The sequence below is a fragment of the Pleurodeles waltl genome, chromosome 3_2 (assembly GCF_031143425.1).
Source record: "Pleurodeles waltl isolate 20211129_DDA chromosome 3_2, aPleWal1.hap1.20221129, whole genome shotgun sequence".
NCBI lineage: Eukaryota > Metazoa > Chordata > Amphibia > Caudata > Salamandridae > Pleurodeles > Pleurodeles waltl.
This window is the reverse complement of record NC_090441.1, coordinates 205805819-205821450: the sequence shown is the minus strand read 5'-3', so window position 1 is coordinate 205821450 and position 15632 is coordinate 205805819.

Sequence of the window (15632 nt, the reverse complement as noted above, 5' to 3'; positions counted from 1 at the left end):
CACTCCTGTTTGCTTTGTCCAGTTTCGCGCCAGAGCAGGGGCTGGGGGATCCCTGAACCGGTGTAGACTGGCTTATGCAAGGAGGGCACTATCTGTGCCCTTCAAAGCATTTCCAGAGGCTGGGGGAGGCCACTCCTCCCCAGCCCTTAGCACCTATTTCCAAAAGGAGAGGGTGTAACACCCTCTCTCAGAGGAAATTCTTTGTTCTGCCTTCTTGGGACTGGGCCGCCCAGACCCCAGGAGGGCAGAAGCCTGTCTGTGGGTTGGCAGCAGCGGTAGCTGCAGTGAAAACCCCAGAGAGCTGGTTTGGCAGTACCCGGGGTCCATGCTGGAGACCCCGGGGATGCATGGGATTGGCACCCCAATACTAGATTTGGTATGGGGGGACAATTCCATGATCTTAGACATGTTACATGGCCATATTCGGAGTTACCATTGTGAAGCTACATATAGGTATTGACCTATATGTAGTGCACGAGTGTAATGGTGTCCCCGCACTCATAAAGTCTGGGGAAATTGCCCTGAACTATGTGGGGGCACCTTGGCTAGTGCCAGGGTGCCCTCACACTTAGTAACTTTGCACCTAACCTTCACCAAGTGAGGATTAGACATGTAGGTGACTTATAAGTTACTTAAGTGCAGTGTACAATGGCTGTGAAATAACGTGGATGTTATTTCACTCAGGCTGCAGTGGCAGTCCTGTGTAAGAATTGTTTGAGCTCCCCATGGGTGTCAAAAGATATTTTGCAGCCCATAGGGATCTCTTGGAACCCCAATACCCTTGGGACCTAGGCACCATTTACTAGGGAATTATAAGGGTGTTCCAGTGTGCCAATCAGAATTGGTAAAAATTGTCACTAACCTGCAGTGACAATTTTAAAAGCTGAGAGAGCATAAACACTGAGGTTCTGCTTAACAGACCCTCAGTGACACAGTTAGGCACTACACAGGGAACACACATTCAGGCCACAATTATGTGCACTGGGGTCCTGGCTAGCAGGATCCCAGTGAGACAGGCAAAAACAAACTGACACACAAGTAAAAATGGGGGTAACATGACAAGATGGTACTTTCCCACACACCCCATTTGCTGTGTTCTTTGCAGTCTCTTGCAGTATCCCTTGCAACATTCCTGCAATTATTCACAGCACACTCAAACCCTTTACACCCATACTCATTACAATATTCATCCACCTTCATAACAACCCAGATGCACCAGTCACCTGCACTCACTCAGAGCACCACTGACCGCTAACAATGCTTGCTTTCACCGACAGATAACACACAATCATTCTCAGTCAATGGAACTCAAGGTATCATTCATACACATCCAGCACCACTTCAGGTATCAGCCCTCCCTGACGCTACTTAGTAAAGCCACTCAAAATGCCTCTGAACCACAAAAAACACTTCTTTCTTCATTCACAATATTGCAGCTGCTCATATCATTTGAGCAAAGTATACTCCATACAGCTCACAACCAAAAGACAAATCACTTTACTCTGCCACTTCCCATATCTTGTTATAGCATCCCTCAATCAAACTGTCACTGAACTGCAGCATGCACTTGACCACTCACAAAACCACTTGTAGGCTTACTTACAGACATTGAACCGCAACATACTTCTTGAGCAGTCTCATGCAGGCAAAATGACTCTCTCAACACCAGTCCTGCATTGATGGTAATCACCCCCATACTCAGGGCCGGCTTTAGGGCAATGCGACTGGGGTGTCCTCACTGGGCACTGACCTGGGGAGGGAGCGCTGACCTTAGGGTGCGGAAGGTGATCTATTTAGCGATCACTTACCATTTAAGAACACCTGCTGCAGAGTTCGTCATGTCTTCAGCTTTCAGGCAGCAACAAAAATGTCTAGATAACTCTTGTGATTAAAATTCTTCTAGAGAGAGGGGAGTTTCGTTTAGCGGCAGTTTTGCCTTGCCATAAGGTAGCACAGAGGGTTAATATGTTGACTGCAAAGAATGTGTTCATAGGATACAACCTCAATATAGAACAGTGACTGTCATGAACTGTCCTCAGAGCCGCTTGCATACTGCTTAGAATAGGTTAGGATGTTATATTTTTCAGCAATATTTCATTATATATACCTAAAGTTTCTAAAAAGTGTTAGTTTGGGTACATATACATTCTTATTAGTAAAGCCAACCTTTACCCGTGCTTTAAAACAAATGAAATGAATATGAGACAGGGGCTATGGAGAGATGAGGGGTGATTTTGCCCAGTGGTAGTGAGGGAATCCAAGGAGGAGGTTATTGGGGCAGGGGTGGTTGCCAAAAATGATTGTCGCACTGGGTGTCACCAGGGCTAAAGCTGGCCCTGCGTATACTTCATCAATTTCTAACACATGCCCTCAGCAAAATTGCTTGCTTGGAGTGACAAAGAGCAAAATGAAATAATAGAGGTGAGACAGGATTAAAAAGAGTGTAATAAACATTTTAGTGGTTCTCAGCTTTGTGTAATACCTTAAAACACCAGTGCCATTATGTTCTAATTGCAAAAGTGGCCATCCTGGAAAAGTGGTAAAGTAGTAATCACAGAATTATCCTGGAGTAACATGAATGTATCCTGAAGTCCTTACTGATAGGGATGGGAAACTTTACTGTCTGCATTTTCCGGGTTGTATCTGATTTCTTTGTATACGTAAAGCAGTGAACATTTAAAAGTATCACATGGTGATTCATGAGTTGCTGAGCGAATGCCTGCCCATCTCTTCAATCAGACAGTTTCTGTGGCTGGACGAGCAAGGAGAATGCTAGGGTGAATGAATGGTTTGTAAGTGTTTTTTTTTGTGTTGAAACAAGGAGTCCACTCTTTATTTTGTAGACCACCCATGGTGCAGTTGTGTGTTTTTAGGATTGAGCCTGCGAGAGCATGTGCTAGTGCACGCTTCTCGCTTCCGAGACTGTGTTGTTAACATTATGGGTTTGTAGCCGCCCGTTGTTTACCGTTACTCTCTGTAGAGCAGGGACCAAGCACTGAGTGTTTCAACTTAACCTGTGCCGTCCGCTGCTCCCTACATGTTTGAGGTACTATTTTGTTCTTTTTAACTTTTAATGCAATGCACACAGACGGCGTGTGACAGGCAAAAAAGTGCCCAGCAGGACAAACAAATTGTATTTTTTTTTTTATAGTTATCTTTCTTTTATTTTGTCAAGTCTTATTTTCTCACTTTGCACTCATGTTTTCTTTTTTTTTTGCTTGTGGGTGTTCTCAAAAGAAGAGGATTATCTTTTTTTAAATATTGCAAAGCGACATTGTTTCTTATGTATAATTTCTGAAATGATGCTTTAACACATAATCCTGCAGTACACCCCAATCCATCCCACTCCAATCTGCCCCACTCAATCGAGTCCACCCCAGACCATCCAGCTCACCCCAATCCAAACCACTCACCCCAGTCCATTTCAGCGCACCACACTCCAGTTATCCCATCCCAACCCACCCCACTCCAATCCAAAACAATCTGCCCCACTCTAATCTGCACTTAAAAACAATATGGCCAGCCAAATCCAATCTACCTCACCCCAATTCACCCCATTCAATCCAATCTACTCTACTCCATTCCACCTTACCCCAGTCCAGTCCACCTACCCCAATCCACATCACTCCAATTCAATCTACCCCACTCCAGTCCACCCCACTCTAGTCCAATCCACCCATTCTAGTCTAATCTAATCCAGTCCTCCCCACTTCTTCCAATCCACCCAGCCCCCATCCTCCATTCCACCCCACTTCAGTCTACCACCATCCAGCTCTGTCCAATCCACCCCTCCAGTCTAATTCATCCCTCTCCCAAACCACCCTACTCTAATCCAATCCACCCCAGCACTATCCCTCCATTCTAATCTACCCACCCCAAACCTATATAATCCTCCCCAATCCATTTCAATGCACCCCATCCAGTCCACCCACTCCAAACTACCCCACTCTACCCCAATTCAATCTACCCCAATCCTATCTAGTCCAATCCACTCCACTTCCTCAATCCACTCCACACCACTCTAAAACACTCCACTCCACGCCACCGAACCATTGAATTCTATTTAGCTCTACAACACTTTACTACTGCTACTCTACTATGACACTCTACTCCCCCACTCCACTCTAGGACACTTCACACCACTAACTTTTAGCCATACTGAACAGCTGCCATGCTGGTACACAACATGGAAAAAGCACAATGCCAAAGCCAATAGCTCTTGTATATGCGAGGCCTATTGGCTTTAACAATGCTTGTTTTTGTAGCTGTGATCTGTTCTGCATGAAAAATGATAAAAGGCCAGATTTTGTAACCTTCACAGTAATTCAAACAAGGTTTTACCTATTACTTCCCAAGGTCAACGTAGAGTATTACATCCCCCATCTGTAGGATGCTGGCCTGGTTTGTAGTGGGTCATAAGGTACTTACACCTTATACCAGGTCCAGTTATCCCTTTTTAGTGAAATGTAGGAAGTGTCTAGAAGGCAGGCTCTCTAGCGGTAGTGTGGATGAGCAGCCAAGGCCTAACTAGGAGACATGCTAAGCTCATGCAATATCACTGTAGTCACACAGCACTCCCACACGAAAGAAATTACTCAGTGTTGCAAAAATAAAGGTACTTTATTTTAGTGACGCAAATTCCAAAAATACCATAGAGTGGGAACTGACATTATTGCGTTTCTGTGTCTATGCATAAACAGCGGCCATATTTCAGTCTGCGTCAGTTTATTTAAATACCGTCAGGCGAAACGCGATGTGTTGCAGCAAGCTGTGAGTGGCGAGCTGCGAATGGAGCCGGTCATGGCTCCCGGCCCTCTTGCTCCCTGCCGGAGTTCTGGTTCATTGTTGTCCTGCTGCAGGATTCACCGGCTCCCGACAGGCTCCTTGATCCCTGCCTGCATATGCCGTACATGCCGCCCAAAGGCAGTGCTGTTCCTTCATCTCCGTAGGGCTGGGGCAGGCGCCCCTCCCCCCGACCAGGCTGCCAAGTCATGCGCTGTGCTTTCGAGGGCTCCAGACACCTTCCCACCCGTGACTGACCACCCCGGCCTGTTTGGCGAGAAATTCCCAAGTGGAGACGCCAAACGCCCAGGGAGGTCACGAAGAACATGCAGGAGCCGCGAAGAATGTACCGAACGCCATTGGTGTGCTGGTAGCGGGCCGGCAAGTCGTGCTACAAGCTGTGCGGCGGCCACTTAAACTACCCAGCTCATCACCCGGTTTCTGTGTGGGCCGTGGGATCCCCAGCCGGTAGCAGGAACTGTGCAGAGAAGACGGCATGTGAGCTACCCTAGCTCGGTAACCCATTTAAGTCCTGTGTGGGTCTCGTTCATCTCTATTCAGCTGCAGTGAGGAGCGGCGTCGAGCTGCATGAAGCCCTGATACCACCGCCTGGATGGTGTAGTGTGACGCCATATGGTGCTTTGAGGAACCTCGGGGAGGCATAAGATCCACGCGACGACCTACGGTAATGCCGGAGGTACCTGGAGGAGGTCATAGATTATCACAGTTAAGGTCTTCACCTGAAGCAAGTGGTGGATCTCTTCTTCCTGCGGCTGTCTCAGCCCCTGTTCATCATCGCTACAAGGTAATGTTGGTTTCCCTTAAACGGCATTCCAATCACTATCCGTTTCACCTGACCATCTCCTATGCCCTAATGACCTTCAGAAGACTCCACCATTTATTAGAACATCTCCCATTGCAATACAAGTGAAACGTCCAACATAACATCATGGGTCACAATGACTGCTAAAAAGCTGAGATCCGGCCGATTACTCCCAGGGAGATCTTGTTCCAAAATAAAATCCAATCCTTTGAGTAACAAGGGAGCAGTCACTTCAGGCCTAAAATACAGAAATCAAATCTTCTCCCTATGGGACAAAGAGAAGGCTCCCCCTAAGCCTCCAAAGTTTGGATCTCCAGGTTGTAATGTCTCTCTTCGATCAGGAGAATCCCTCCCTTCTTGTCCTTGTCCCAAGTACCCAGTCCTCCTTCACCTCTCAGGAGATCCAAACAGGATCCTCGCCACACCCCACACATCTTCCTTCATATTGGAGACTCCGGCATTTCATAAAGCCGCTCCGCCTTCTCCAAGTGTAACCCCAGCATCAACTCACGATTACAACCTGCCTGGCCCTCGCAAGGGAGAATTTGCCTTTTGAATCTGTTACTGATGCTTTCCCTTGTGGATTTTAACCTCCATGACCTAGACTTAGAACTCCTTAAAAGATATGGGCCTTGCCAGGAAGCAAAATCTCCCCCGCTTCTCCCCCTGCCTCCATCCACGGGTTTGCAGCTCCTCAGCAGTACTCCCTCTAACCACTCTTCATTATGTTCTCATCTTTCAGTGATGCTGAACTTGAGCCTAAACGTTAATCCCCTAAACAATAAACCCAACCAAAATGTTTTGGTCTCTTCTTCACTTTTAAGCTTACAGCATCTCTTATCTTCTAATTTGAACCTTCTAGAAAAATTGATTGGGGGATCCGACTGCATCCTTGAATCCGTAACAGCCATACTAAAAGAAATGACTACCGGAAATGGGGTTAATCCTGGACTATTCACGCTACATTGCGATGATCAGTTAGCACAGCTTCATACTCCTGTGAACAAGGAAATATCCCTTGGTACTGACTTTTGCTCTCAGGCTAGTGCACCCAAGGTTGAGCTACCTCCTTTGAATCCTGCTCCCATCAAGAGCCTGATCAACTAAATTAGATTTGTATTGAGCGATCTTTCATCAGGGAAAGGCCCGGATCCTGACCTCCAAAGCTCTGGGCTGGACATGTTTTCAATCTTCAAAGCTCAACCAAAGGCAAATATCACGACTATGGCTCCGGGTACTTCAGCACAAACACCAACATGCAATAGGAAAAAAGCCAAAAGGACTAAAAAAAACAATCCGGAAGTTTCTCAAAAAAGGTCGGAGAAAGATATGATTCTCCGAAGATCAAATTGGCCCGCAAGAACTTTTAACCCAGGAGGTTCCAGTTCCACAATCCCATTCCACATCTACATCTCTCGAGTAATGTCCCTACCTCAACGATCCATCGGCAAGCCTGAAATGGTGGACGCAACTTTGGCCCATGATCTGACTATATCTCAACCAATTAGGCCATGCTTAAATCCCTTTGCACAATCTTTTGGAGTTCCTCCAGGGTTTATGCCCGCACAGGTTTGGCCGCAAACCTTAAAAAGGGAACAGGCACGTCATCCTGAGGAATCATTGACTTTAAACGTTATGCTCTAAGTCAATAATGAACTTTTTTTAAACAGATCTCAACTGTTAAAATGCTTTTCAGCCATTGAACCACTTAGACTAATTGAAAGTAGTGACATACACCTGGTCTCTCTGGAGGACTCTGGTTTTGGTCCTAAATCCAGAGTGTCCTTTTTCTCCAAACTGATCGTCAACAAAATCCTAAGCAATTTAGAGTCCCTACAATGTAAAGGTATTGATTTGGTACCTGTCTTGAGCGAAACAGGTTTAAGGTTAACCGAGTGGGCTCCCCAGCATCTCCACGATGGAGTGTGGAAACTTACCCCATCTATCCCCCTAGATAATCCTGACACCAATTCCCATATTTATCAGGACTTAAAAATCTACCTGGGGGATTATGGCCATGAAGTATTATTCAGGGATTCCCCAGTACGTCCACCTCCCGATCCATGCATTAATCCCCACTCTTGGAACTGGTTACCGGCACAACTTCCCGGCTAACAGCTCCATCAATGTAACAACGAGCTTACCCTTATATCTTGGAATGCGGCAGGTGTAAAGTGTAAAGGGGAAAAAATAGATTTTTTTGACTCCTTAAATGCAGATATAATTTGCCTTCAAGAAACTTGGTCCACTGGGGAGCTGCAGTTCGAAAATTATAATTTGTTCTGCTGCAATGCCTCCCCATCAAAGATGGGTCACGTCAAGGGTGGGACTGCATGTTTGTTGTCCAATAGGCTGCACTGGCAGTATGAATGCTTTAGGGACACCAGTAACATGTTTTTAGCAATAACCTTACACAGAATTGGTGATGGAGACAAGGTAACCTCGTTCGCATTGATAAACTGTTATGTCCCCCCCGGCACACCTTTTGATAATCTTTTAGCTAAAGTATTTCACTTCATTAAGGAGCTCTGCGATAGGGATCCAGGAACTCAAATCATTATGGTTGGAGATTTAAATTGTAAAATTTCTAACTTCAGGCTCTTATCCTTTCTGGACGAGATAAAGTAGGAAGCATTTGGGATATCTTCCTGTATTTTTCGTCATAAAATAAGGTCCGATAAGTGAGGGAAGCTCTTTCTCGAGCACCTGAAGGTGAATGATTGCATTGTTGCCAACTGTAGACTTCCATCTGACTCCCTAGCCCATCTTACTCATAAGTCGCTCGAGGGTGCTGCAATTTTGGATTACGTGGTAACGAGCTATCATACATTTTCCTTGATAAAGGATATAGCAGTATTACAGACTGCCCTCAGCCACCATAACATTTTGGTTGTTTCTCTCGACCTGAATGTGCATTCTGCTGATCCCTGGAGCTTAGAAGGGCAGCACCCCCAGCTTAACGTCAAAACGGGAAAAACCTATTCGTCCCCTTTTAAGTTTCGAGGGGCTCAAAGGTATCCTAGAAATCACCCTGAACAATCTCAGCAGTTGGGCAGGAAAAGTAATGGAGAGTTTTACTGTATTTATGCACCAATTATTTTGATCCCCCACCAGAAGTCCCAGAGCAACCACATAGTAAAACCTTGTGCCTTACTTCTATTGAATAGAGAAATTAATGCTATTATTTGTAAACAGTATAGGGAACATACATCAGCAAGGCAATCCCGGCTAGGCATTTTAGAAAGGAGGAGGGGGAGGCTAAGAGTGCGCCTAAAAAAGGATGCTACAGATAGATTCTGGGTTGCAGCAAGAGAAGCAGTCTCCACCGGCCACACTAGGCTGTTTTGGTCGTTGATTGCAGAAGGGTGCGGTACGAGAACCAGGCCCCTCCCAACGTTCATCAATGAAACTAGCTGGTCAGTCTTTCTTTTCGGCCTCTATGCCCCTAATGGGATCACCATGGAACTCCCCTAAACCAGAATAGACTCCTTATATTCATATACCACTCCAAAAGAAATTGAGGCTGTCATAAGAGGAATGCGTAGTTCTGCAGCAATGGGCCCAGATGAATTCCCCATATAGCTAATAAAACATGACATACCCTCCTGGTGTAAGATTTTATTCCCGGTGTACCAATACTGCTACGAAGCCAGGAATGTCCCTCTATCCTGGAAGGGTAGCATCATCGTTCCTCTGTACAAAAAAGGGGATCGGAGCTGCTCTGGGAATTACCGCCAGATTGCAGTTTTGGATGTGGTCGGGATTTTTTTTTGCCAAAGTTTTGCTTTCACAGATCAATGATTGGGCAGAAAGGAATAGAATTATCCCCTTGGAACAGTCAGGCTTCAGGAGCAATATTGGCACAATTGATAATATCTCAGTCATGCAAGTAATTAATGAGAAATACGTCTCTCTGAAGGGGGAAGTGATCTATGTAGCCTTTGTAGACTTCTCCACAGCATTTGATAAAGTAGATTGTGTCTTGTCGTGGAAGAAGCTCCTAAGACTAGGCATGCCTGGTATTCTCCTTGACCTTCTGGTAGCCCTTCACTTCTCCACCTGATGGAGAGTATTGCTAGGGGGTGAACAAGGCCCATCCCATGCCATTCTGACTAAAAACAGCCCACAATAAGGGTGTATGTTGGCCCCATTGCTATTTGTTTTGTACCTCTCAGACTTACCTGCTCATTTAACTCAGTGTGAGGGTTTCGTCCCTAAATTAGGAGGTAGACTGTTATTTTGTCCGCTTTATGCAGATGACATAATTATATTAGATCGCACCCCAAAGGGGCTTAAAAATCGTCTTCATGCCCTCAAGCAACACACCGAAGCCCGTTTTTTAAAGGTAAATTGCTCTAAAAGCAAAATCTTGTATTTTCATGGGAAAAAAGATTCAATTATTGCAGTTTTTGTTGGACCTTGGGAGCCCAGCAACTCGAAAGAGTAAACTCATACGCCTTTTTGGGTAAAATCGTCTGTAGGAACCTTAAAGATAGAGAGCAGATTGAGCACAACCAAAGGAAGGCTCAATCCCAAGCTAATGGTCTGAACGCCCTATATAGGGCAACGGGCAGAAGACACTTCAAACATCTCCTAGAGGTTTATCGGGCAAAGATACCCCCGTCCCTACTCTACGGCATAGAGCACATTGCGGTTTCCATATGGGTCTTTCTCGATAAACTCAAGGGTCATGTCTTGAGGAATCTCTCATCCGCAAACTCTGCCTTTTCGGCACCAACATTAAGACTTGAGCTGGGCATGCACAGTTCCTTTATTCAAGGATTGGCTGCGGAAATTCGCTGGATGGTTAGCCTGATGATGTGCAGCAATGACTCCCTGCGGTGACTATTAAAAAATTAATATTAGCCGGCCACAGAGCAAAATATACCATCTGCAGGAATTTTCGACATGCCGTAGATCTTCTGCAATTAGATTCTTCTGCAATTTTTACTTTCTCTCCAGCATTGCTCAAATCCACACTTAGGAATACAACTTGGGCGGTGAGTTTCCGCCAGGACAGCCAGGCTTGTGTACACAGGCAGAGCTTTCACATTATGGGGGTCATTACAACCCTGGTGGTACAAGACTGCCAGGGCTGAAATGACAGAAGCACTGCCAACAGGCTGGCGGTGCTTCCCTGGTCATTACGACTGCGGCGCTGCCCAGTTGATAACGGATTCACCCTACTTCCAGCCTTTTCCTGGTGGTTTGAACCGCCAGGAAAAGGCTGGCAGTACGGGGAGTCACGGGGCCCCCTGAAAGGGCCCCATGTAGCTTTTCACTGTCTGTTATGCAGACAGTGAAAAGCGCGACGGGTGCAACTGCACCCATCGCACGGCCGCAACACCGCTGGCTCCTATGCTGCGGCCGAGATCCCGCTGGGCCGGCGGGCGGAAACCAGGTTTCCGCCCGACGGCCCAGCGGGGATCTCATAATGACCGCTGCGGGGGTGCGGCCGCATTGGCGGCTGCCCAGCGGTCAGATCTTGGCGGGCGGCTGTAGCCGCCCACCAAGGTCATAATGAGGGCCTATATCTGATACCTTAAGGACGAGGGTTACGCATTCCTACCTCATCTGGAACTTGCCCCACGAGGTGAGAAGATTCTGACTCATGCTGCGACAAGGGCTGCTTCCCCTTAATACATTACAGGCTAGATGGTTCGGTTCTTCTGCTATTTGTAATCTTTGCCACAATGGTGCCCAAGATTTGAAACATGTTGTACTAATTTGTCCGGCCTTATCGCTACATCGCCGCAGGTGGCTGCGCCCTATTTGTCTCACTCTCTCTTTATGCACTGCCTCGGAGTTATTACATGCCCTTTTTATTGCACCAAATGAAATGTTTTGTGTCAGAATTTTTAACTATTTTAAGTGTTTTTTATCATTGTATTAATTTAGTTAACCGTCTAAGAAAGTTTAATCTTTTTACTTTCTTCTAATGGTTTTTCATAAGTATGTATCATTTTATGTGGACCTCCTCTGGAGTTCCGTATCATAATAAATAAAAAACTCGAAACTTGAAACTAGAGAGGTAAGTAAAACACAACATATATACACCAGTATGCAGAAATAGCTGTAAAAACAGTTAGAAAACAGTGCAAATAGTGTAAATCACAGTAGTTACAAATGGGTCTAGGGGGAACACAAACCATATACTAAAATAGTGAATGCGAAAGTGTAGGCAAGTGTAGTGTGTAGAGGGGCTCTGGGAGTATTAGAAAACACCAAAGGTAAGTAATAGAACCCACCCCAGAGCCCAGGAAAGCAGGAGTAAATCACAGTAACTTTCCTAGAACACACAAGAACACGAGAAAGAAGATTATGCAAGAACCATAAGAGACTGCAAGACACCAACAATAGATTCCTGGACCTGAAGACCTGTGGAAGAAGGGTCCAGGTCCAAGAAGCACTGAAGAGTCCAGGAAGAACAGGAGGCCCTGCTGACCCGTATGAAGGTGCAAAAGAAAAAGCACTGGTGAAGAAGAAAAGTCAGTACTGCACCCAAGAAGACAGATGCGAGTATTTGGGTGGTGCAGATGATGTCCCATGCCGGATGGATGATTGCAGTCTGGTTTGTGTCGCTGGATTCTGCCAACAATCCTTGGCACATGGAAAGCTCGCGGTTGGAGGAAAATGGCTCTGCCCGGGACCAGGAAGGACCAGGTGGACTCTACCCAGGAGGGGGAATCAGAAGGGGCTCTCAGCATCTCAGAGAGTCCTCAGAACCAGGTAGAGCGCACAGGGGTCCCACAGCACGGGGACAGAGGAGGTGCAAAAGGAGGCCTACACAGCACAACACAAAGGGATCCCATGCCGCCGGAGAACCACTCAGGAAGATGAGCGTCGCAGGAAGGAGTGCTGGGGGTGCATGAAGAAGTTCATGGAAGGATGACAACAAGCATTGGCAACTGCAAAACACGTGGTGCACGGGGGTACTGTCTTGCATAGGGAGGCAGGCTCTTACCTCCACCAAAGTTGGACAGGAGGACATCAGGACCGTCGGGACCACTTCAGTCCATCACCCGTGATGCTGGATCCACGCACTTCATCAGGAGAGGGGACCCATGCCACCGGCTGTTGCTGCATAGAGATGCCTGCTGAAGCAGGGGGGTGACTCCTTCACTCCAAGAGAAATTCCTTTGAGACTTCTGGTGCAGGCTGAAGACAGGCTGTCCTCTGAGGATGCACGACTGGAAACAGTTGCAGTTGCTGGCAGGAGCTGAAGATACAATGTTGCAGTTTGTAGAGTTCCTGAAGGCCCAGTAGCAGTTTCGTCTGTAAGAAGGTGAAGTGCAGGCTGCAGGGGATTCCTGATGGAGTCTTGCAATCCGAATCTGAAGAACCACCCAAGAGAGAGACCCTAAATAGCCCTGAAAGGGGGATTGGTCCGTTACACAGGTAAGCACCTATCAGGGGAGGGCTCTGACGTCATTGGCTGGCACTGGCCACTCAGATGCTCCGAGATTTCCCTGTCAACTTCGAATTCAAGATGGCAAAACCCAGGGACCCTCTGGAGGAGCTCTGAGCACCACCCCTGGGGTGATGGTCGACAGCGGAGTGGTCCCTTTGTCTAGTTTCGCGCCAGAGCAGGGACTGGGGGTCCCTGAACCAGTGTAGACTGGTTTACGCAAGGAGGGCATCAAATGTGCCCTTCAAAGCATAGCCAGTGGCTTGGGGAGGCTACCCCTCCCAAGCCTGTTACACCTATTTCCAAAGGGAGAGGGTGTAACATACTTTTCGCAAAGGAAATCCTTTGTTCTGCCTTGCTGGGGCTTGAGCTTCTCAAGCAACAGGAGGGCAGAAACATGTCTGAGAGGTGGCAGCAGCTGGGGCTGCCTGGAAAACCTCAGAAGATTGGTATGGCAGTACTGGGGGTCCTCTAACGAGCCCCCAGAGTTCATGGAATCATACAACCAATGCTTGCAAAAGCCTTGAGGTATGATTTCCAACACATTTGATACCAAACATGGCCATATTCCGAGTTACCATTGTGAAGCTGGACATAGGTGGTGACCTATGTCCAGTGCACGGGTAAAATGGCGTCCCCGCACTCACGAAGTCCGGGACAATTGTCCTGGAGGTTGTGGGGGCACCTCTGCTAGTGCAGGGGTGCCCGCACACACTGGTACTCTGCACCCAGCCTTCAGGGCTGGAAGGCCTGCAATAAGGGTGACTTATAAGTGACCTGGTGCAATGTAAATGGCAGTGAAAGGGTGCATGCACCATTTCACACAGGCTGCCATGGCAGTCCTGTGGAAGCCTTTGCATGGGCTCCCTATGGGTGGCAAAAGAAATGCTGCAGCCCATAGGGATCTCCTGGAACCCCAATGCCCTGGTTACTTAAGTACCATATACTAGGGACTTAGAAAGGGGCATCAGTATGCCAATTGTGGGTGGAATACTGGATTCCCCGTATCCTACAACCATAATTTAATAGAGAGAGCATAACTACTGGGGTCCTGATTAGCAGGATCCCAGTAGACACAGTCAAACACACTGACAAACAGGCCAACAGTGGGGGTAACCATGCTAGAAAGAGGCTACTTTCCTACACCATCTTTAAGTTATTGTGCAGTTATAGAGACAGATCCTATCCTGGGGTTATACATCTCCATCAGAAGTCATCTTCAACTCTACAACACCGATCTAAATCTAATCTGGGATAGTCCTTGAGTAATACAGTCAACATTTGAAGGCATGATTTACTACTGAATATTGACCCTCAGAATATTGTTTCGACAAGAATACCGAGGACAAAATCTGGAATCGTAAATCCATATAGGAAGGCGTAGATTTATTATTCCTAATTCTACAATTGCATACTTTGAAGAAACAAATCCTGTGTATGTGAATTTAGTTATAGAAAATCTAGACTTATCTGTCTGTTTTTCCCACTGATATTTTGTCCTCAAAATTGTGACCTGTCTGTATTCTGGGGTTGATATTCAGCATGGATTCATGAAGTAATCACAAGATTGTTCTGTAATAATACAGCCCCATACTCAAATTCATAAGATCATACTGGAATCATCCAGCCTAATCCTGAAATCATCACAGGATCATCCTGCAGTAGTAAACGGTCATCACTTTTTCCACTGAAGTAATCAGGAACCGATCCTGAAGTAATACAGCCTAATCCTAAAATCATCATGGGATCATCCTGCAATAGTAAATGGTCATCACATGTTTTCCACTGAAGTAATCAGGAACCCATCCTGAAGTAATACAGCCTAATCCTGAAATCATCACAGGATCATCCTGCAGTAGTAAATGATCATCCAATGTTTTCCATTGAAGTAATCAGGAACCCATCCTGGAATAGTTTTTGTGATTCTCTAGAATCATCTCATTTAAATGTTTCACCCTATACACATACTTCAGTATGGTTTTGGATAACTTGCCAAGATAATTACAGGAATAGCTCAGCTGAAGTCATCTGATGACTTCAGAATGACTCCAAGATGATCTTCCTTTTTGACTTGGGATGGAGCCTGAGGCTCTTTGCATTGTAGGAGGCTGGCCTGGCTTATAGTGGGTACAAAGTGGTACTTACACCCTGTACCAGGTCCAGTTAACCCTTATTAGTAGGTTAGAGGTGTTCTAGCAGCCTAGGCTGATAGAGGTAGCTATAGCAGAGCAGCTTAGGCTGAACTAGGAGACATGCAAAGCTCCTACTATACCACTTATATGATATAGCACTATATCATAAGAAAACACAATACTCAGAGTTACTAAAAATAAAGGTACTTTATTTTAGTGACAATATGCCAAAAGAATCTCAGAGGATATACTCCCTTATGAGTTAAGTAATATACACAAATTATATGCACACAAACCAAAATCAGGTATGCAAACAATGTAGAATCACAATATGATGCAATAGGGAGAAATAGACCTTGGGGCAACACAACCCATATACTCCAAAAGTGGAATGCAAACCACAAATGGACCCCAGGCCTAGTGTAGAGTGTAGAGGATCGCTGGACGTGTAAGAACACACTAAGGGTGTCCAATATACCCCACCCCA